At 40.3% G+C, this 21,936-nt stretch overlaps 1 long non-coding RNA gene across 2 annotated transcripts in view; it reads left to right on the plus strand.

Annotated features, from left to right (window-relative positions):
- Positions 1–21,936, plus strand: part of LOC121506416 — a 401,243-nt gene that overhangs the window by 290,124 nt on the left and 89,183 nt on the right. For both annotated transcript variants that reach the window (XR_005991648.1, XR_005991649.1), the window contains one exon: positions 6,568–6,669. This is a non-coding gene — a long non-coding RNA (uncharacterized LOC121506416). The remainder of the gene's footprint in view (positions 1–6,567; positions 6,670–21,936) is intronic.

The raw sequence follows: 21,936 nt of genomic DNA on the forward strand, positions 1-21,936 counted from the left end.
TCCACTCATTCACTCTCCGAGCCTTTAAAGAGTCTTTAAAGAGTCTCGCTGGCGTCCCTGGGGAACTTTAAAGTCACATCAACGGCTGCTTTTATGAGCCCCTCTCACTGCAAAACGGATGACTTTGAGCGCGCTAAGATCCAATATTCTCCTCTCTGAGCGTACATAAAGACCAATGCTCATCTGCGCCTGCTTATTTGCTCTTACAAGTATGAGTTTTTGTATTAGATTCCCCGCTCAATAAGGCCTCGTTTCTGAAGTTTGGGGGAAAGTTGTAACAAGGCTTTCCTCACATCCCCAGAGTTCATTAGCTCGCTCATAATCTGCCGATGTTGCGATAAAAAATGTGCACCAACACCAAAAGCAGCACGGCTTTTTCTGACACGCCATTAAAGCGTGATGCATGAGCGTTGCAGGGAGCGCTCTGCTGAGATGAAAGGTCAACACAGAGACATGACAGCATTATGAAACGCCATGTGTATGTTTTCTTATCCCTCTTGGTGTAAATATCCGTCAGTTTGACCAAGGTGTTGCAGGAAGCTCCAGGTCTGACGCTAGGGTGCTGCAGAGGCTGCAGCCGTTTTAATTGACATCTTCTCTTTATCTGTAATAGTCCTTGAGCTCCTGTAACCTCACAATAAAACACAGCCACTCATTTTTCCCCCTTTTATCAGCAAACAACAACTTGTTATCGCAGCATGGAGCCGCTATCTTCCATCACGACTTCTTCTAATGGCTTTTAAAGTAGTTACCTGCGAACTCCTGACATTTATTACGATCATTTTCAGGGGAGCGACGCAGCCGCAAAGGTCCGCCGCTATCAGGAGGCGACATCATTATGAATTATTGTTCGCAGGCCAAGGTAGAAAATTGTACTTTGTGGCTCCGTTTCCCCCGTGATAAATCAACCAGTCACTTTTCACATCTTGGACTCTCAAAGCTGCTGAGCGTAGGACTTTTTCAGCCCCCTCCTCCTCGCTGTTTACCCATTTCCTTCTTTCTCTCTGCAGACGTGAAAAAGCTGCTGCAGGTTGTTTGCTGCAGTGGTCAGTTTACAGCATTTTTCAGACACACATCGTCGCTCCTTCCAGCTAAAGTAATCAGCAGCAAACTTGGTAGATTTTAAGCTCTAGCATCCATTTACAGCTGATCCAATCATTTACACATTTACACAATTTACACAGGTTTATATGGTCTCTAGAGAAAGTGTTTTTATGGTGATGTCAGACAGGTAGAGTTTGACAGGATGACCTAAGCCTAACGTTAGTCCATGCAGGACATCGTAGTCATACAGCTAGCCGTGATCAGCTGACCAGCTGATCCTAATTATCACCTCCCAGCTCCAACAGCCAATCACAGCTCCTTCTCTCAACACAGCGGTGTATTAAGATGCAACATAATTCTCACTAATTCCTCTTTGCATTTATACTTATGCCACTCTTAGAACATTTTTTTACCCAATTCAACCCATTTTTGCCACTTTTTAACCACTTTTCACCATTTTAATCACCCATTTTGCCACTGCTAGCAAATTAATGCCACTTTTAGTACAAATTTTGCAACTTTCAACCCAGTTCTGCCACTTTTTGACAGCTTTTCACTATTTTTACTGCCATTTGTTGCTGCTTTAACCAAATGTTTGCCACTCTAAGTACATCTTTGCCACTTTCAAACCAGTTTTGCCTCTTTTTCTGTCAAATATTTACCACTCTTAGAACATTTTTTGCCTTTTCCACCCAATTTTATCACTTTTTAACCGCTTCTCACCCTTTTATGCCACTCTCAGTACAAATTTGTCCATTTAAGTACTGTTTTGCCACTATTTAACAACTTTTCACCATTTTTCCGCCAACTTTTGGCACTTCTAGCAAATTTATGCCACTCTTTGTACAAGTTTGTAACTTTCAACCCTGTTTTGCCACTTTTTGTACAGCTTTTAACAATTTTTACTGCCAATTTTTGCCAGTTCTTGAAAAATTCTTGTGGCCCTTAAAACAGTTTTTGACATTTTCTGCCCAGCTTAATCACTTTTTTACCGCTTTTCACCATTTTGCCGCCAACTTTTGCCACTTCTACCAAGTTGTTGCCACTCTAAGTACATTTTTTGCCACTTTTAATCACTTAGCACCAATTTTACCACTCATTTTTGCAACACTTAGCACATTTTTTTGCTCATTTAAAATCAGTTTTGCCACTTTTTAACTGCTTTTCACAATTTTTAATGCAAAATTTTGCCTGTTCCAACAAATTTTTTCTGCTTTTAAAACACTTTTTGCTATTTTCCACCTAGTTTTAATCACCTTTTAACTGCTTTTTACCATTTTACAGCCATCTTTTTTGCCACTTTCAACCCAGTTTTGCCACTTTTTTACAGCTTTTACAAATTTTTACCACCAATTTTTGCCACTTCTTGTAAATTTTTGCCACTCTTGGTATATATTTTGCCATTGTCCTTCCAGTTCAATCACTTTTTAACCATTTTTCACCATTTTGCTGCCAACTTTTGCCACTTCTAGCAAATAATGGCCACTATTAGTACAATTTTGCCATTTTTAACCATTCTACACCACTTTTACCACCCATTTTTGCCAGTCCCTGTAAATATTTCGCTACTTCGAAAAACAAAGCTTAACCTCCTCCACCCCAGCCTCCTCCTTTATAGCATAAAGCTTGATGCACCCCCATTTTTAGAATTATTACTTTTGAACTAATTGTATCGTGTTCAATATACATTATGATAAATGGGTGTATCATATTGGGGTTTCTATCCATGCACTCCCTGGGAAGGTTAAGTATACTGCTAGCCCAGAGAGCAACTTTAGGAGCAGAGTCGTCTTCACCATGTAAAACTGTAAATCCATGTTGCAATAAAATGGTTAAATGCATGAAGAAAGTGTTCCTGACTGAAAAAAAAAAAAATGTATGTATCTCCTGAGTGAAATTTGGGCATTACAGTTGCATTTATAAGAAATATAGCAGTAGAGAACTGCTGACCAGTTTAGATCCAAATTGCACCATTTTAAAAGGATATTGATGAAAAATGAAGTGTAAACCCTCACGTAATCAGTTTGTTCAAGAAATGCATAACTTGTATGTGTATTTAAGCACAGAAAGCCACCACTAATAGGGTATTTTTAAAGGTTTGTCATCGTGGCACAGTTCCTCCTCCTAGGAAAGAAAAAAACAAAGTGACAGAGAAATAAGTAGACAAAGAGAGAGTGCATTTATCAGCAGCTATCAGATCGCTGTTAACACGCTCTCTGTTCCGTCTGTTCGCTCCGGGAGAATGAGAGGTGAAGCAGCACAACTTTATCCACCACATCTCCTCCTCTAAAGTAATCCTCTGTGTGGCAGCGGCGAGATAAGGGCCGCGCACTCGCTCACCGACTCGGGGAAGAAGTTGGTCGTCAACACGGGGGGGGGGGTAAATGCCGGCGATCATCGCTCACTGAGGAGGAGCCTTAGACTCGGAGGGGCACACTGGTCTTCTGTCAGAGCCGGGGTCAGCGAGTGGATACAGGACCACAGAAGAAGAAGAGGATGGAGGGAGAAGATAGATGAAGCAAGAAGGAGGAATTTAGAAAGCGTGAAGAGAAAATCAGAGACAAGATGATGAAAAAAGGATGGTCAACTGTTTAACTTTCAGGGGATCACATTTCTGTATTAATTTGGCGATAAAAAATATATGTTTTAGCAAGGAAAATAGTGGGTCAAGAAAGGGAGGAGCATTGGGCCCAATGATCTCGACCTTTGGCCTCAGAATAATGGATTAATGATGATGATTTGGTCAGGGTTCCTTTTGCATGAATTACAACAAAATTGGGCTCGGCATGGAGGCAATCTGTCTACGGCACTGCAAGGAGTTATGAAAGCCCAGGTTGCTCTTATTGTGGCCTTCAGCTCATCTGCATTGTTGGGTCTGGTGTCCTGCATCCTCCTCTTCACAATACCCTGTAGAGTAGGGTTAGCCTAACCTTAACCTAGGGTTCTCGGTGTTCCTGTGTTTCATGGGAAAGATGTGGCAATAGAACAGGCCTGGTGGATCTGGTACCGCATAGTTCCTAGAGCCTAAGTCTAACCCTACCCTTCTGTGAAGAGGAAGGATCACAATTTTACCTGCACACCTCAGAATCCTGGAGCTGCTGCAGGGAGTACATCCTCTGTTGGGCTTTCTGATGAGGGGGCTGATGTTTAGCTCCCACTTGAAGTCCTGGGGGATAAGGATCCCAAGGGAGCAGACAGAGTCCACAGTGGAAACTGGGGAGTCGCAGGGGGTTATGGGGCAGCGTCCTTCCTTAAGTCTACAACCATCTCCACTGTCCTCAGAGCATTAAGGTCACCAGTTGACCCACCTCCCCACCTATAGGTGGTCTCGTCCTCACCAGAGATGAGTCCAATGAGGGTCGTGTCAAACCCGAGGAGCTTGACGGACTGGTGACTTGAGGTGCAGCTGTTGCTATACAAGGAGAAGAAGTGAAAGCTGTCAGACACTCGCTACTTCCTGTCAGACAGGAAGTCTGGCATGTCCCTGCAGGTGGAGTCAGGCAGAGCTTGTCCTGGAGTAGAGCTGGGATTATGATGTGAAAGCATAGCTGAGATCCACAAACAGGATCCTGTCGTAGGTTCCTGCTGAGTCCAGATGCTCGAGGATGAAGTGGAGGGCCAGGTTGACAGCGTCGTCTACAGATCTGTTGGCTCTGTTGGCGGTCTGCAAGGGGGTCCAGGAGAGACAGCACAATGCGTTTGAAGGACTCCATCACCACAGCAGTGAGGACGGCAGGTGTGGAGTCATTAAGTCCATACTTCCTTCCACTTCTAGCAAGTTGTTGCCATGCTTAGTACATCTGGGCCACGTTCAACCCAGCTTTTCCACTTTTAAATCGCTTTTCACCATTTAAACCACCCATATTGCCACTTACAGCAAATTAATGCCATTCTAAGTACAAATTTTGTAACTTTCAACCCAGTTTTGCCACATTTTAACCGCTTTTCACTATTTTACTGCTGATTTCTGCCGCTTTAGGCAAATGTTTGCCACTCTAGGTACATTTTTGCTCTTTTTAACCCAGTTTTACCTCTTTTTAACCGCTTCTCACAATTTTACCTTCCAATTTTTGCCACTTACAGCAAATATTTTCCGCTCTTCGAACAATTTTTGCCATTTCCACCCAGTTTTGTCACTTTTTACCACTTTTCACCATTTTACCACCAACTTTTGCCACTTCTTGCAAATTTATACCACTCTTAGAACAAATTTGTAACTTTCAATACTGTTTTGCCACTTTTTAACAGCTTTTCAACATTTTTAGTACCCATTCATTTTACTTCAAGCAAACTTATGCCACTCCTACTACAAATTATGTGATTTTCAACACAGTTTTGCCATTTTTTAACTGCTGTTCACCATTTTTACTGCCAATTCTTTCCACTTCTAGCAAACTAATGCAACTCTTAGAACACTTTTTGCCATTTTCCACCCAGTTTTGTCACTTTGAACCGCTTTTCACCATTTTGACGAACTTCATCACTACAGCAGTAAGGGCGGCAGGTGTGGAGTCATTAAGTCCTGTGGTCCTTGGTTTTTTGGGGGATGGGGATGATGGTGGAGACCTTGAAGCAAACCCTTAAAGCGCCTGTAACTTTACTTCAAATGGCTCCTAAAGTTTAATCTGCAAAATTTGACAAATACAAACAGCACATCACATTTCAAAAATGTGTAATTGTTGGGGGTGAGGCCTTTAAGCTGAAAGGTTCAGGTTCAAGTGTGGCACGTGGACCCTTTTCCTCAAAGAAGTTGAGTTGTAAAAACTTTTTATGTCATTTAAACTCCTCAGACAGAAAAGAGGAAGTTAAAAAGATGCAGGCCAGAGAAATAAAGGAGTAAAGGAAGGAGAAGGACGTGTAGAGGGAGTGAATGCGGCAGTGAGGGAGGCCTCTGTGTCTAGACTCACTACAAAGAGCGTAATTAACAATAACACAAACCTGGCTTCCCTTCACCTACTTCAAATAGATGGCCGTGGGTAACGGCGAGGCGTTACCTTGATGTACGGCGGCGTGCTCGTCTGCCGTGCCCGGCTCTACCTTCTAGAGCATTCCGATCAGCGCGGCGCTCTCCAGCCTGATTAGGACGATTAATATTAATGGCCTGGCAGTTTCTCTCTGCTGATCAGAGCGCTCGGCTGACTGGTTCCCAGCGTGGCGCCACACCTTGCTGTAGGTGACTGTCAGGTTTGATTATAGGCAGATTAAGGGCTCTCTTTCCCGCCGCCGCTGTTCGACATACTCAGATAAGCTGCATAAGCGGCCGAACGATTATTCACTGTCAGAGAGCGTCGAGAGGTGAAGCTGTGAGGGTTTAAAGCACAAGTGACTGGGCCCTGCTACACTGTAAAAAGTGAAGGGAGGTTTTTGAGCACAAAGCAACAGATCAAGCTGATTTAAGGTGGAAAAATTGAAGAAAACGATTGATTATTGTTAAATGGTGCTGAATTTCTGTCATCAAACCACTGACTTCATGTGTAAACTTCAGTACCTGTTTTGATGTTGCCTGTTTTTTTTTTATTGCAGGTTTGAAGCATGAAGTTTCCTATTGAGGCCCACTGCCATCTTGGTTTTTTGAAGCCTGAGGGGATCATATTTGGACGAGATGAAGGCACGAGAAGAGCTAAGGTAAGCAGATGCTTCATTGCTTTTTAAAGTCCAGAATGTGCCGTTTCTGAGCAGCTTTGCAACTCTTTCATTCATCACACAGTAACAGTGAGAGTTGTGAAGTACAGACCTGCAGTCCACGAGTCGTTCTGCCTATCTCCTTTGATTTCTAGTTGTCTTTTCAGTTAGACCAGTCCTCCACAAGCTTTATTTTCACCAGTGTACACAAAGGATATACACTTTTGACTTTCTCAAATGTTAGTCCCTGGGTTAGCCAGTAGTAAGCTTTGACCTTCCGGGGGGTGCCTTGCAAAAAAAAAAATCCATATAGACTGAAATATTTATGTCCATGCATGATGAATATAATGCAAGTTAGATCAGCAGTCACCAGTTCTGTGGTTGCATGGAATCTGTTAAAAGTGATAAAAATTGGTGAAATGGGGCAAAAATGGATAAAGCAGCAAATATGGGTACAGAAATGAAAAAAGTGACAAAAATTGGGGGTAAAAATGGTGAAAAGTGGTTAAAGAGTGGAATAAGTGTTTTGAAAGTGGTAAAAATGTACTAAGAGTGGCAAAAATTTGCCAGAAGTGACAAAAATTGACAGTAAATGTGGTGAAAAGCAGATAAAGAGAAGCAAAACTGGGTGGAAAGGGGCATACATTTACTTAAAGTGGCAAAAAATTTGCCACAAATGGCAATAAAAATGGTAAAAAGCGGTTAAAAAGGTCAACAACCACTCCTCCGTGCTTGATGTTTTCCCCATGAATGCATTTAAATGTCAATGGGTTAACACAGGAAAAAAATGGGAACAATTGGTGGTAAAAATGGTGAAAAGCGGATAAAAAGTGGCAAAAATTATTTAAAAGGATAAAATAAAATAGGGATAAAGCTGCAAATATGGGTTAAGAAAGGTAAATAGTGGTAAATTATGGTGGTGCTAATGGTGAAAAGCAGTTTAAAAGTGGCACAACTAAGTGGAAAGTTGCAAAGAAAGGTACAAAGAGTGGCATAACTTGGCTAGAAGTGGCAAAAATTTGCAGTAAAAATGGCAAAAAAAAAAAAATTTAAAAAGTAGAAAAATTGTTTGAAAGGGGCAAAAAAAGGGATGAAGCAGCAAGTATGGGTAAAGAAATGAAAAGGTGGCAAAAAATGGGTGGTTAAAAATGGTGAAAAGTGTTTAAAATGTGGCAACCTGGGTTGAAAGTGGCAAAGAAATGTACTAAGAATGGCATGAATTTGCTAGTAGTGGCAAAAATTGGCAGTAATAATGGTGAAAAGTGGATAAAGTGTGGCAAAAAAAAAAATGTTTAAAGGGGCATAAAGGTATAAAGCAGGAAATATGGGCTAAGAAAAGAAAAAAATGGCAAATGAGAGGTACAAATGGTCAAAAGCGCTTAAAAAGTCATAAAACTGTGTTGAAAGTGGCAAAAAATTTACCAGAAGTGGTGAAAATTGGCAGTAAAATGGTGAAAAGTTGATTATAAGTGGCAAAAATGTACCAAGAGTGGCAAAAATTGAAAGTAAATATAGTGAAAAGTGGTTAAGAAGTGGCAAAAAAAATGTTTAAAAATGGCTAATGGGATAAAGCAGCAAAAGTGATTTTATAAATTTAAAAGTGGCGAAAATGGTCAGTAAAAATGGTGAAAAGTTGTTAAAAAGTGTCACCACTGGGTTGAAAGTGACAAAAACTTTACTAAAAGAGGCAAAAATGAGCTAGAAGTGACAAAAATTGGAGGTAAAAATGGTCACAGCGGTTTGAAAATGGGGAAAACTTGGTCGAAAGTTGCAAAAATGTACTTAAAGTGGCAAAAATTTGCTAGAAGTGGCAAAAAATTGGCAGTAAACATGATCAAAAGTGGCTTAAAAGTGGCAAAACTGGGTTGAAAGTGGCACAATTTGCTAGAAGTGGCAAAAAATTGGCAGTAAACATGATCAAAAGTGGCTTAAAAGTGGCAAAACTGGGTTGAAAGTGGCACAATTTGCTAGAAGTGGCATTAATTGGCAGTAAAAATGGTATAATGGTGAAAAGGTCAAGATCAACAACCACCCCGCTTTAATGTTTACCCTATGGAGGCATTTAAATGGCAATGTTTCTTTTCGTTCATTTTACCTTTACTCATGTTACTTTGTTGATTATAACTCTTTGGTAATGTGTAGTTATTTTTTGTCTTTCAAAGGGAACGCTGACATATAAGCTTAAATATTCTAATAATAATAGGCTGGATCCTGGGTTTGTTACAGTAATCCGTGTTAACTAATAGCATAATGAGTGTCAAACATCCAGATTATTGAGTTAATACCCATTTCAGAGCAGAATTAGCTCGTCTCCACCTGCGCCATCGCTGTAATCACAGCGGCCATGTCGGGTCGTGATCCTGCCGCCAGCGTTAATCTTCTCCTATCAAACCTTGGTTCCTCTGAGAGCCAATCAGGGATCAGATTGCTTTGGGAGTAAAGACAACAAGGCCGAACAAGAGAGGTGTCCACTCGCTGTACACAACCTCATCTGTCTTCCTCTGAGCTGGGGGGGGGCTGCGTGACATCTTGACCCCCGCAGAGAGCTGCAGCATCCATCAGGGCACGTTAGGTAATGTGGTTAACTACATACTTCTTCTGTCGCGCTGCAGGGGATTGTGGGACGCTTTGTCTCCGGAGTGATTCTTCTTCTGGGAAGGGTTGGACGTCAGGATCAGGTGGTTATAAAGCGATCATAGCAGTCCATCACCTGGTGCTTTAGATGTTTTCTCTGAATCTGTAGCGCTGCTGCTGTCTGAGGCATTTAATGACCTGTCAAGTGAGCTGGAAATCACATACATGCTTCAGAAACTCACATGGAGGCAAGTGGATGTGTTAGGAGTAACAGAAGATTAGGAAAGACGTATAAATAGACTCCACTGATTGCATGATTTAAAGGTCAATACTTTAATTTCCAATCAATGTATCGTAATATTTTTAAATCACTGTTCCGTTAACTCAGAGGTTGCAGATTGAAACGATCAGCCACTAAACTTCCCCCTCATCTGAGTGATATTTCTGCAGGATAACACCGAGCTGCAGCGTGATGCTACTGTATGCACAGAGGACTTAATTGATTGTGTGCAGTTTCAGTGGCTTAGCATCTGGCGCTCGTGATAATCCTCCTTCTGTCCTGCATCCGTCGGATGTATTGATGAAGCACTCAGGGGCTGTAGTGCTACATTTAGCCGGCACATTAGCCCATTACAGTTATGGGCCGACAAGTAAGTAGAGACTCTTTACCTGAAGAGCGATTTGTGTTGGGGGGAAAGAGGAAAACAGGCTGCACGTGAGTGCCGGCTACTGTGTGAAAATATCAGCGGGAAATTCATTAAAATGATGCCGTCATGTGAACCATTCTTAGCAGGAGATTAACACCTCTGAGGCACAGAAGTAACTGATTTTAAACATTATTTGGCCATTTTTAGGTTATTTCACTGCTGTTTTTCCAGTAGAAACAGAAGGAATGAGTTGTCAAACATCTGTTTTCTTTTGCCTCATTCTGGTTATTGTCTCATCTGGATGATAAAAACATTGAAATGTGTGCACGCTTTCTGAAATTTATAGTTTGTTCTTCATTTGTTCTTTAACCCCCAAGACCAATGTTGTCATATATGAAAAGTGGAGACACATTATTCAAAGCTAAACAACTTTTGAACCATAAATCACAGCCACTTGCTTGTTTTTTCCTCTGACGCTCCTCCCTTGTGCCATTCTAATGATGCTATCCACGCCTTCGTAGTTCCTATAGAATGCTTTCTAGCATGCCTGGAACTTGGCTGACTTTCCAAGGTCTTAAAAGATTAAATCCACACCAGTAACTCCACTATTGAATGCCTTTTTAACCATTTCATAATCAATTCTTTGATTGTTCCTGCAGCTAGCGACTAATACCATCCGCCATATTGTCTGTTTTTACCCCACAATGCATTGTGACTGTGCTGTTCTGTCGTCATGTCACGTAATGCTTTGCCAAACAGTGCATGTGCAAACACTAAGAAATTGAAGAAGCGAGCCTGAATGTCTCATAATAGAGAGAAAGAGACACAGAGAGGCTGTGACGTGTCCCTCAGTGTCACTGCAGACAGGAACTGCTTTAAATAATGATTTAAATTCCCAAAAGGAAGCAAGGACTCTTTTGTGTTTATGGTGCTGTAACTTTTAAAAAATTCAAGTGACATTACAGCAGCAAGCATATTCTGAAAGCCTAGGTTGTCCTGAAAAAATGATGTTAAGAGCTTGAATGTGCAGCACAGGGTTGATGTTTTACAGTCTTTTTAGGACAAAGGTGGACACAGTGGTTGAAAAACTGGCTGAGGGCTCTGACTTTTGAGCCTTACTACATCCAGTATTTCATATGTGTTCCTTGTATGACTGCTTGCACCAAACAGTGATGTCCAATCATGACAATCTTGAGAAATAGAAGTACAGTTACAGGCTCTTAAAAAATGCATTTTAACTCATAAATTTGCACCATTTTGATCCTGATAGACACTTAATAAAATTCTTGTCATGCAGTAGGTTATCATCAAATGTCAACTCTACAAAACAAAAAGTTTTTCACATTGCATTTTGATTTTGGAATTAATCGTGAGTAAACAAAGAGTATTTTTGTTGTGTTATTTAACTTTATTTTTTAGGATTTTTTGGGGGGGGATTTTGCAATTGTTAGATATGACAGTAACTGAGCTAAACTGACACTATAAACCATGGGTGTCCAAACTATGGCCTTGGGCCAAATGCAGCCCTTGGCCCATTTCTAATTGGCCCGCAGCAAATTCTATCATAAGTGAAAAATGAATCACATTAAAACAGAGTGAGAAGTGACAAAAAAATGAGTTACAGGTGGCAAAAAATGGTGAAAAACTGGCAAAAACGTAGCAAAAAAATAAGTGAAAATTGACTAAAATGGGCAAACAGCAGTCAAGATTGGCAAAAATGGGCAAAGATATAGGAAACAAGTGGTAGGTAATGGCAAAAGGTAGATTAAATGTGGCAAAAATCATGAAAAGTGGTTTAAATGGGGCAAAAAAGTGGAAAAATGGTCAGAAAGTAGCAAAAATGAGTGAGAAGTGGCCAAAAAATGAATAACATTTGGCAAAAAATGTCACGAAGCTGGCGAAAAAGTGGCAAAAAAAGAGTGAAAAGTGACTAAAATGGGCAAACAGCAGTCAAGATTGGCAAAAATGGGCAAATATATAGGAATTAAGTGGTAGGTAATGGCAAAAGGTAGCTTAAATGTGGCAAAAAATGGTTAAAGGGGCAATAATTGGCAAAATGTTGCAAAAATTGGTTAAAAGGGTGAAAATGGGGTGAAAAATTGCAAAAATGGTCAGAAAGTAGCAAAAACGAGTGAGAAGTCACAAAAAATGAGTTACAGGTAGCAAAAAATAACTAAAAACTGGCAAATGTGGCAATAAAATGAATGAAAAGTGACTAAAATGGGCACACTGCAGACAAGATTGGCAAAAATGGGATAAAATTGGGAAACAATTGGTAGCTAATGGCAAACACAAACTTAAATGTGGCAAAAATCATGAAAGGTGGCAAGAATTGGTGAAAAGGGGTGAAAATGGGGAGAAAAAGTGGAAAAATGGTCAGAAAGTAGCAAAAATGAGTGGGAAGTGACCAAAAAAATGAGTTACATGTGGCAAAAAATGTTGCAAAACTGGCAAAAACGTGGCAAAAAATTAGTGAAAATTGACTAAAATGGGCAAACAGCAGTCAAGATTGGCAAAAATGGGCAAAGATATAGGAAACAAGTGGTAGATAATGGCAAAAGGTAGCTTGAATGTAACAAAAATTGGCAAAAAATAAAAAAAAAAAATTATCGCAAAAAACTAGAAAAGCACTCGGAGAGCGCAGACTTCCACCATCAGCCCTATCTCCCAATGGTGAAGAATCCTTTAAAAAATCTAAAATCTCACTCCCAAAATCTAATCAGCTCTTCCCAATGTCATTTCTGACATTACCTGAAAATTTAATCAAAATCCGTCCATGGCTTTTTGAGTTATGTTGCTAACAAATGAACAAACAAACTAACCCACCCAATCACATGACCTCCTTGGCAGAGGTAAAAATAGGAAAAAGGGCATATTTAATGGCAAAAGGTAGCTAATTGTGACAAAAGGCAAAAATGGGATATAAGTGGAAAGACTGGGGAAAAGTTGGCAACAAGAAGTAGCAAAATAGCCAAAAAATAGGGGGGGGAAGGGGTGTTTGATAGCAAAAGATAGCTTAAATTGGTGAAAAGGGGTAAAAATGGTGAAAATGGCAAAAAAGTTTCCCCTTTTAAGCTGTTCTGGGGGAGTAATATTTAAAATGAAGATATAAAAGAGCCACAAATAATCACAAAAGTATCTCTGCATTAGCTAATTTTCTACGCAGCAACATTAGTAGTAAAAGGCTACTAGGTAACTCAATTACAGCAGAGATTACAGGTTTGTTGGTAGAGCAGGCGCCCATATAAAGACACAATACAGTGGTTAAGAGTTTGAATGTCCTCCCTCTTCATCCCCATTTTTCCAATGTGTCTTCACTTATCAAAATAAAGTCAAAATGCCCCAAAACCAACCTAAAATGGATATTTATGCAATAACGGTTATTATTGTTTGCAATCCAATTGGGTATTTGCTCTCCTTCCTGTACTCTGGTGCTCCTTCGCAAAAAATTGTATTATGCTAGTGCTACTTCCTGTCTTGTAGGCAGAATTTCAGAGGACCTGGCATTATCAACTGGTAGTCCAGTCTGAAAGCAGTAGAAACAAACTGTTAAGTCCAAAATTGAATTCTAACAATCTGTTGGAACATAAAAAAACAATGGTTGTTTTATCTATTGCAGTGCCCTGTCTTAAATAAAAGCACATATGAAAAGTGAAAGGTAATTAACTGCTGTAAATTTCACTTAAAAGATACAAAAAACAGAGATTAGATCAGTTTGACCTCTTGTTGACCGTATTTGGCAGCAGCTAATTGAAATCACTGACAGGTCATTAGGGGTTAAGGCTGACAGATCCACTTCTCTGTCACCACAGTGTCTTTGTTTCAGCTTCTTCTAATATTTACCGCCGTCGTCCTTCTATAGATTTGTGTAAATTGCCGTGTTTGTTGTTGCACTGTGTTCTGAAGTGTTGTAAGAAAAACATCCAGTCACTTTCTGTTCTTGTGTCAATAAACAGCCACCTAGGGCCCTTCAGGAGTCCGACAAACACCACTTGATCTGCCGTGTAAAGACCATTAGGGTCAGGTATATTGATGGCGCCGCACAGCCCCGCCACAGCTCTCCTAGCGTGAGGCAGCATCCATGCCGAGAGGACACTTGTTCACTGTGTGTCTCCACTCACACGCCGGCCGTGCCGACATGCCTGATGGAAAAACGCCTCGGCGTACGGCGCATGCGCTCATGACCAGCCCCCGTCCCATTGGGTGCAGTTGGGGAGCTCGGGCAGATGGGATACTTGCACAGGGAACAGGGAAGAGGAGGGGGATTTGAAGGGGAGAGTGAGGGCGAAGGGATGGCGTGTCTGTGTGCTGCCTCTGCCCATCCGTGCGTTCAACATGCCATCCAGAGACCCCCTCTCGCGAACTGCCCACACTTCATTAGGATGCCAGGATAATGGCCAACAAGCAAGCGCCGTGACACCCCATTTCCTGTGCACTGAGCTCTCCAACCACGACAGATGTCGACAGTACCGCCACCGCCACTACAACTACCAGGGTTCCCACCACTTCCTGCCTGCTTGGGGAAGAAGGGGCAGCCGAGGCAGTCGTATACTCCGAAAAAGGAACTGCTGCCAATCAGAGACTCTTCTGGCATTTAAAAGATTCTTTTTTTTGGTTTGGTTTTGTTTTACCAGATAGTTTTCTGTCTCCCTTTTGGAGCTGATTTACCGCCATGCGGGATTACAACCCTGCGAAGAATCATTAGTCCCCCACTTCGCAACTGCGGCCCCTCCAACGCCAAATGATGTATCCGTAGACAAAACATAAACAGATGTTCCAGAGGCTGTTAGGTGTTCTCACCAGGGATGTTGATTAGGGCTGGGCAACCTGTCTGATTTCTAAGATGTTTCAGTGTAACTATTTACTATAGACTGATATTTGCAGCTGCCATAGACTGATTTCGGCCAAGATTTACAGCTTATTCAGCCTAATATTGAAAGCTGAATAGAATGATATAAACACATTATAAAGGCAGATAATTACAGCCAAGATAGGCTGCTATTGAGAGCTGAAATAGGCCTATATTGACAGTTGATATAGGCCATTATATACCATTGGTAAAGGCAATATTGACTCTCAAATAAAGGCCTATTTGTACTGCTGATATAGTCTCATATTTACTGCCATTGTAGACTAATATTTACAGCTGAACTAGGTTGATATTTGCAGCCAATTTAGGCTGATTTTTACTACCACTAAAGATTGAAATCGAGGGTCAACTTAGGCTGTATTAAGAGCTGATTGAGGCCTATATTCAGAGCCAATCTAGGCTACTATTTAGAGCCAATCTAGATTTATATTTAGTGCTAATCTAGACATGTATTAACTGCTAATCTAGGCTAATAGTAAGAGCCAATCTAGGCCAACAGTTTTTTTAGCAATCTAGGGGTATCTTCAGAGTCAATATAAACTGTTATTAAGAGCTAATCTGGGCTGATATTCAGAGGTAATCTGACCTTGTATTTAAAACTAATATATGCTACAATTGAGGGCCAATCTTGGCTGATATCAAGAGCCAATTTTGGCCTATAGATAGAGCAAATCTTGGCTCATATTGTGCCAATCTTGGCTCATGAATAGAGTCAAAAAAGGCATATATTTAAAGCCAGTCTCACTCAGTCCAGGCCAGATTATTGAGCCCTTTTGGTCTGATATAGATGTAGATATAGATATAGATATAGATATAGAGCCAATCTAGGCCAAGATTTAGATCCATTCTAGACTGCTTTGTGGAGCCAAACTAGACTGATATTTGGAGCTAATCTAGACCAGTATTTAGAGCCAATCTCAACTGATATTTAGAGCCAATATAGGTTAATAATTAGAGCCAATTCTGTTTGGTATTTAGAACTGATCCAGACCAAGACTGATCCAGCCAATCTAGACTGAAATATAAGGCCAATCTTAGCTGGAATTAAGAGCCAAAATATGCCAGATTTTCAAGCACTTCTAGGCTGATATTAAAGCTTAATCTAAGCTGATATTTGGAACAAATCTAGACAATATTTAGTACCAATATAGGTTAGTAATAAATAGACCCATTTTTGGCCAATATTTAGAGCCGATCCAGGCCAAGATTTAGAGCCAATCTAGACTGATATATAGAGCCAATCCAGGCCAGATTATTGAGCCCTCTTAGGCTGTGGTGAGACCCAGTCTAAGAAGCTATTTGGATCTAATGTAGGCCAGTATGTAGAGCCAAATAGCTTTATATTGAGAGCCAATTCAGCCATATATTTAGAGCCAGTTCAGCCTTGTATTTAGAGCCAATCTAGAATGATATTTGGAGTCAATCTAAACCAATATTTAAAGCCAATCTGGACTGATATTTAGAGCCAAAATAGGCTAATATTTAGAGCCAATTCTGGCTGCTATTTACAGTCAATCCAGGCCAAGATTTAGAGCCAATATAGCTTTATATTGAGAGCCAATCTAGCCTTATGTTTAGATCCAGTCTTTACTGCTATGTAGAGCCAATCTAGGCCAATATTAAGAGCCAATCTAGCCTTATATTATGATCCAATCTACACTGTTATGTAGAGCCAATTTAGGCCAATATTTAGAGCCAATCTAGACTGACATTTTGAGCCAATCTAGGTCAATTTTTTTAAGCCAATCTAGACTCATATTTAGAGCCAATTGTGGCGGCTAAAAAATAGAGCCAATTGTGGCCGCTATGTACAGCTAAGTATGGCTGCTATTTAAAGCCAATGTAGACTGATATTTTGAGCCAATCTTGGCTGAAATTAAGAGCCAATCCAGGCCAGATTATCGAGCCATTCTAAGATGGTATTTGGGGCCAGTCTATGCCAATATTTAGAGCCAATTCAGCCTTATACATAGTGCCAATCTAGGCCAAAATTTAGATCCAATCTATGCCGCTATGAAGCACCAATCTAGACTGATATTTAGAGCCAATCTAGTCTGGAATATAGAGCCAATCTGGGTTTATATTTACAGTCAATAGCTCTGCTAAACAAACTGTTTTTGGGTTTTGGATCGTCGGTGAGTGTGTGGTGGAGAGGACTAATGATCACTTCTTGCCAGTTCCACCCATCTACCATTTTTGTTGCCAACATATTTGTGCAACTTAGACAGTTTTCAGGAGCTCACCTGTAATATTTGATCTATTATAACAGTAACTTTTCCCAGATTGTGTGTTTAAGAATTGTGTTTTGTTGCTTTGGTATCAAACTAAAAAGCTGTTGTGTTGCCCATCCCTAGTCTGCAGACAGATCATAAACAGATGTTCCAGAGGCTGTTAGGTGTCCTCACCGGGGATGTCGATGAGGAAGGAGGGCGATCACTCCACACGTGTGTTTGCCAGCTTCAGGGACAATGTTGTTTTAAAAGGTGTTATTATGCTTTTGCGGCGTGTGCCGGTAATAACGGCGGGGCCAGATTTAGAGTGCTGTCACGGCCGCATCAGGAGAGGGAGCAGAGGCCGTGGACCGAAGCTAATGGAGGCAAAACAACCTCCAGCTCGTGCCCCTGCTGTCCAAAAAATCAGCTTTTAGAGGGAAAACACAGGCCACCTCTCAGCGCTCACGCAACACGATACGTCAATATGAGAGGCAATTTAATCCCCTCATTTGAATATGCATCCTCTGAAAAAAAGGCAGAAACAGACTCCCTCCCTCTCCTTTTCTGTGTTTTTGAACCCCGACCAGATTTCAGGACCATCGGGGGAGGAAATTGTTGTACATTTCCTGACAAATTGAGTTAAACGGACATTAAGTAGGGCTTTAAGAAAACAAATGGTCGTCTTTATCACAGGTGGACACTGATGGCTTAATGGGGGCCTGCGAGCTGATCGTATCACCGCCTAATGGCTTGACAGGATGCATTAAGGTTTTTGTGTAAAGACCCGGCGAGCAGGGCCAGGCAGAATGGCGAAAGGCGGACCTGTCAAGTGCTGCATGTCCCCCTTTTTTTTGTGCATGTGAGGAAGCAGATGTTTGTGTGTATACGGTGCACTGGCAGAGGGAGCAGATGCCTGTACGGGTGCCAAGGTTCAGAATTGTACAGACGGTGCATGTTCAGGGAGAGAAAGCTGCCCTCCCTCTGACATAGGTGGCTCTCCAGCTGAACAACCCCCCCCCCCCTTCTCCTGCTTAACCACCGCAGAGTCCGACCCCTTTTATTTATTCATCTATTTGTTGAATTATTTACTCATTCCATCGCTCGTTTGGCCGTTTAACGACCCGGCAGCAGGCACGGGAGAGACAGAGCGTTTCCTTCAGGGACAGATGACCGTTCACTTCATTTATTGGGAAAATAAAATCAAATGTTAGAACACTATGCTCCTTTACAGCATGTGCTAAAGAGGTGAAGAGATCTGCTCCAAAATATTACTCTAAATTATTCATACGTGGACAACTTTTGGGGCTGAATGTCCCTCCTGTCTGCTGGACATAATCAAAACTGTTGTCGCTCTAAAGGTGTTCCTTTTCAAATCTTAATTTTCACTCCCATAGACTTCCACAAAGATAGAAACTGGAGGAATATATCCCAAAAAGGTGATCAAAATATTCTGCCAGAGCAATATTGGCATTTTAGCCCACTGTGATGTTGATTCTCAAACTGTCTTCAACTCCTTAATACAGTGGTTTCCAACCCTTATCCCAAGACTGCGTCATGGATGTGCAGCTGAAAAATCTGCATCATGTGATGCTATCAAGTCAATATGGACAAAAATCCAACACCTTGTTGGATCTATGCCACAAATATTCAAGGCTGTTTTGAAGACAAAAGCAGGGGTACTAGCAAGGTGTACCTAATAAAGTGGCCGGTTACTGTATGTACTCAATAAAAAGCTGAAACAATACCAACAGCTGACAAAGACAAATGGGCACATTCAGCTGAAAGTCACCATTTTGCACGGTCACTTTTAGAACCATTACACTGGTCTCACTTTAGCTATCTTAGTGGTTTAAACATCAACTTGGTGAAAAGGGGCAAAAAAATGGTTAAAAGAAGCAAAAATAAGTCAAGAAAGGCAAAAGGGGCAAATAGGTTGGACAATCGTGAGTGGTTTAAACTAGCAACAGTTGGATAAAATGGAAAAATGGGTCAAGAAAAGCAAACAGGGGTTGGGGGAAATTGTGGAAAGTGGTTAAAAATGGCTAAAACGGGATGAAAATGGAAAAGATGGGTCAAGAAAGGTAAACGGCCAAAAGAAATGGGTGGGAAAATGATGGATGTGGTAAAAAAGCAAAAAAAATTTGATTAAAGAGGCGAAAATGGTTCAAGCAAGGCAAAAATCAGTCGAACAATATGTATGAGCAAAGGGTGGGGAAAGAAAGGGTCAAGAAAGCTAAAAGGGAGTAAAAATGGTGAACAAAGGTTAAAAAGTGGTAATAAATGGGATTAGAGAAGCAAAAATGGTTCAAGAAAGGCAAAAATGGTTTGGTAAATGGGAGGGAAAATTGTTAAAAAGTGGCTAAAATAGGATGAAAATAGAAAAAAAAATAGGTAAAGAGGCAAAACATGGTTAAAAAAATGTTGAGAAAATGGTCAAAGGTGGCAAAAAAATGAGTTAATAGAGGAAAAAATGATTCAAGAAAGCTAAAAGGGAGCAAAAATGGGTGAGAAAATTGTGAAAAGTGGTTAAGAGGCAAAAATTGTTTTAAAGAGGCAAAAATGGTTTAAGAAAGGCAAAAACGGGTTGTAAAAAGGGTGGGAAATGTTAGAAATTGGTTAAATATTGGCAAGAATGAGGAAAAAAAGAGGCACACATTGGTCAAGTAAGGTTAAAAAAGAAGTGAAAAAATGGGAGGGAAAATGGTGAAAAGCTATTTAAAGGTGGCAAAAATGTGTCTAGGAAGGCAAAAAAAAATTAAAAATGCATGGGAAAATGGTCAAAAGTGGCAAAAAAAATGGGTCAAGAAAGCTAAAAGGGAGCAACAAAAGGTGAGAAAATGGAAAACAAAAAAGTGGTTAAAAAGCCTCAACAATGGGATTAAAGAGGCAAAATGGTTGAAGATAGACAAAAATTGTTTGGTAAAAAGGATGGGAAAATGTTGCAAAGTGGTTAAATAGTGGCAGGAATGGGAAAAAAAGGCATACATGGGTAAAGTAAGGTTAAAAAAGAGGTGAAAAAAGGTAAGGGAAATTGGTAAAAAAAAAAAAAAAAAAACAGCCATTTAAAGGTGGCAAAAATGTATCTAGGAAGGCAAAAAGGTAAAAAATTGTATGGGAAAATGGTCAAAAGTGGCAAAAAAATTGGTCAAGAAAGCTTAAAGGGAGCAAAAATAGATGAAAATATGGCGAAAAGTGGTTAAAAAGGGACAAAAATGGGATTAAAGAGGCAAAAATTGTTCAAGAAAGGCAAAAATGGGTTGGTAAAAAGGGTGGGAAAATATTGCAAAGTGGTTAAATAGTGGCAAGAATGGGAAAAAGAGGCATACATAGGTCAAGTAAGATCAGAGGTGTCAAGTAACTACAAATACAAATACTTTGTTACTTTACTTAAGTAGGAATTTTGGGTATCTGTACTTTACTGGAGTTATTATTTTTCAGCCAACTTTTTACTTCTACTCCTTTCGTTTTCATGCAATAATCTGTACTTTCTACTCCTTACATTTTAAAAATAGCCTCATTACTCCCATTTCATTTCAGCTTGTATTCATTCCGGCTCGTCATCGTTCAAAAAAACATATAAAAAACTCAAAAACCTATCCAGATAAATCCCGTCATCTGGATAGAGTGAATTTGGTTGTGATTGGATGAGAAGTATAAACATAAAACCATTCCGATACCCTATTGGTTTGTACGCGCCCCCTTTAAAAAAAATGTTTTTTGGGGAGGTGAGGTAGTACACTATCGGCCCCTGTGGCACGGCGTAAACTTTTGTCCTTAATGGCATTTTTCCCCCTTACATTACTTTTACTTTTATACTTTAAGTAGTTTTGAAACCACTTTTATACTTTTACTTGAGTAAAAAGTTTGAGGTGATACTTCAACTTCTACAGAAGTCTATTAAAACCCTAGTATCTATACTTCTACCTGAGTAATGAATGTGAATACTTTTGACACCTCTGAGAAGGAGGTGTCAAGGAAGGCAATAAAGGCCAATAAAATGCATGGGAAAATGGTCAAAGTGGCGAAAAATGGGTCAAGAAGCTCAAAGGGAGCAAAATAGGTGAGAAAATGATGAAAAGTAGTTAAAAAGTGGCAAAAATGGGACTAAGAGGCAAAAATGGTTCAAGAAAGGCTAAAACAGGTGGGTGAATGGGAGGGAAAATTGTGAAAAGCAGTTAAAAAGTGGCAAGAGTCGGTCAAGAAAGACAAAAAAGGGGAAAATAGATGGGAAAATTGTGGAAAGTAGAAAAAAACTTAAAACAATGTAAAAATGGGTCAAACAAGGTATATAAAAGGATGGGGAAACTGTTGGAAATTGGTTAAATAGTGGTAAAAATGGGCCAAGTAAGGTTATAAAAGAGGTGAAAATGGGAGAGAAAATGGTGAAAAGTCATTTGAAGCTGGCAAAAAATGGGTCAAGAAAACCAAAAAGGAGCAAAAATGGGAGGAAAATGGTGAAAAGCGGTTAAAAAGTGGAAAGAGCGGGACAAAAGAGGCAAAAATGTGGCAAGAAAAGCAAATGGGGCAAAAAATGCATCTCATGTCAAAAGAATCTAGAGAACAGAGGGTTTGCCTATTTTTACCACGAGCCACGCACGTCTCTCGGCTAAAAGAAACTGGAAAATGTTCAAAAGAGAGCTCTAGTTACCTTGTTTTAGCAGATATACATGCACATGTAGGTAGAATGTGACACAGGTTGGATTAACAGCACTTCCAGTTGGTCCTTTTCAAAATAAAAGCCCAGGTTGGCAAATTTGGCTCGTTTTGACCAAATGCATTTGTTCTGAATGTTTTCTAGGTCAGTTATCAAATGGATTAAGTCATTTGCAGGGAGATTTATTGAGGTTAAACCAAAGTTTGTAGCACTTTTTTCCACTTCCATAGCCCTGAGGTGTCTAGATCTAGTAAAACATTCAGTCTTTTTACTCACATAATGAGTTTTTATTCGTTGAAAGCGTATAAATGC

This window comes from Cheilinus undulatus, linkage group 24, assembly GCF_018320785.1.
Source record: "Cheilinus undulatus linkage group 24, ASM1832078v1, whole genome shotgun sequence".
Classification (NCBI taxonomy): Eukaryota; Metazoa; Chordata; class Actinopteri; order Labriformes; family Labridae; genus Cheilinus; species Cheilinus undulatus.